The 2368-nt window shown below is 48.1% G+C and overlaps 1 long non-coding RNA gene across 1 annotated transcript; it reads left to right on the top strand.

Moving 5' to 3' along the window:
- Positions 1-283: 283 nt before the first annotated feature.
- On the top strand, positions 284-1586 carry LOC309360352. The gene is made up of 2 exons (XR_014164029.1): positions 284-410; positions 1204-1586. It is a non-coding gene; the product is annotated as an uncharacterized lncRNA (long non-coding RNA).
- The last annotated feature ends 782 nt before the right edge of the window (positions 1587-2368 follow it).

Here is a 2368-nt window from a genome sequence, read left to right as displayed (position 1 = left end):
ATTAGAATGAAGTGCATGGGACACTAAATGTGACACTCATTTGGTACCAATGTTCTGGGCCTGGTTACATGTCACAGAAGTGCTCTGGCCTGGCCGTGTCGAGCTCCGCAGTCAAAAACCAGGGACTAGAAGCTCTCCCAGAAATATTAAACATAGACTACAAAAGTGACCTTGAATAAGAGAGAGTGTCTCTTGTTGGAAAGGTGGGCAGTGTGCACCTGTATGTGTGTGTGGGGGATTTCTTTACGTTTTATGCTCCTTATTGCTACCCCCAACATCTGTGAGCTGAGGATCCCTTTCCCATCATCATCAGTGGCCCAGATTGCGCTGGGCTCCCTGGCCCCTGAGCCTGAGCCCCGCAAAGAAGGGATCAGCAAGGAACTGGACGTGATGGAGGACATCTTGCATGTGTGAGTATTGGCCAGGTGCCCCCTTCTACAAGAGGCAAGGTGTGGCGGCAATCGGGGCAGATGGTGGGCTCTGAGTCCCGGGTGCAGCCTGCTGGAAGGTCTCCTGCACAAGCTGCAGGAGGATGAGAGACAAGGTGGCGCCGTAATGAATGGGATGTTGGACTTGAACCAGGGTTTAAACAACAACAACAGTTTTATTATTTATTATTAGTTATTTATCTCCTTGACATCTGATGGGAGGACGTTCCACAGGGCAGGTGCCACCAGCAAGGAGGCCCTCTTCCTGGATCTCTGTAACCTCATTTCTCACAGGAGGGAACTGCCAGAAGGCCCTTGGAGCTGAACCCTTTCGAATGAGTCTGTTTCTTGGCCTGACCTACCCTGCAGGGTTGTTTTGAGCATAACTTGGAGGCAGAGTGGGGTGCAAGTAAAAGAAAGTGGTGTGCTGAGCAAGACCTGCGTTTGGATCCTTGTGCTTCTGCACAGAGGACAACTTCCTGGGGATGGAGGAATCTGTCTCTCATCCATTTAGCACAGGACCATCGGCAGTTTTTCAGGGGGACAGACAGGCAGAGCTCCCAGACCTACCAGGGATTGACCATCTGCATGCAAAGTGGCTGCTCTCCCACTGAGCTGGGGCCCTTCTGCACCCCAACCTTCTGTTGTCTCCCCTTGCTGACTTAGCTGCCAGAATCATTCATCTCTCACAGCACTCCCATAACATGATGCTCCTCCCTGCCTGCTCCTGGATGCAAGTGTTGATGTTTTATGTTTCAGTCTAAATTTTTTGCAGTCAATGGAGAGCAGATGAAGCCCGGATTCTGTGTGTGTCCACCAGCTACTTCATGGAGCATCTCTCCTTAGTGATGGAAACGATGGACCTGTTTGGGCCTCCTGTGGCTTGATAGATGGTTGCAACAGGAAGCTTCCCAATAATCTTGGCTGGACTCTGGACTTGCCCATGGACTACTGATGTCAGAGGAGGCGCTGAACATGCCATCTTTAGAGCCAATATGTTCCTTTGTGTTCTGGAGCCAGCGGGGAACTCTTTGGTGTCGGATACTCTTGGACATTGATAGATTTTAGGTGCTGAGAAGCAGGCAAGCCTGGGACTGCCTTGATATAAGACAAAGTACATAGACTCTGGTGCTCTAATAAATTATCCAGTGTACTTTACTTTATAGTCTGCATGTGTTAACTGATTAAATATATTTGAGCCAGCTCACCATATTGATTAATCAATTACACAAACACAAGCAAAATCTTAACCATAGTGTTTTGGGGTGGGGTTTTTCTTTTTGAGGCTCCTGAACTGAGATGATATCATAAGAGAGAAAATTCTAACAAAAAGACAGATGCTGGTGTTCATTGTTCAGAAAAGGGAAAGCCATCTGTTTTCTAGAAATAGAAACAGGAAAACCATCAATTCTTTTTCGTCAAATTTGTCAAGAAAGCAGTGCTCTGAGGCTTGTGAGTTTATAAATTGTGACTTTGGAGTTAAATGAAGCTGACAGATCTATGCTTCTCCTCTTCCGTTCTGTTCTCTCCTACATCAGCCATGGAAAACCGCAGGCACTCCAGGTGTTGCTGGACTCCAGTTCTCCTCAGCCCCATCCAGCATGGCCGAGGGTCAGGGATAATGGGAGTTGTAGTCCTTGCAGCACCGGGAGAGACACAGGTTCCCCACCCCCATTGCTGCGTCTCTCTGTCTCTCTTGCCACTGGGGGGAAAGCAGCTAATAGCTGGCAGTGAGGAAAAGGAGGGGGCCAAGTGGCTGAAGAGCCAAAACGGATGGCATGGCCCTGAAGTCCTATTTATTTAGGAAGATTTGCCTTTTTTCTTTCTTTCTTTCTGGCAGGGCTCTTACTTTTAAACAGAAAGCAAAACATCCCCACCTCAGTCACCACCTTTGCATTCTGGTGAAAGCTTCACCTGTTGAATTTCTGTTTGACATTTGT

The sequence above is a fragment of the Podarcis melisellensis genome (genome assembly GCF_964234715.1).
Source record: "Podarcis melisellensis genome assembly, chromosome: 17".
NCBI classification, from domain to species: domain Eukaryota; kingdom Metazoa; phylum Chordata; class Lepidosauria; order Squamata; family Lacertidae; genus Podarcis; species Podarcis melisellensis.
This window is presented reverse-complemented; position numbering and strand designations above follow the sequence as displayed.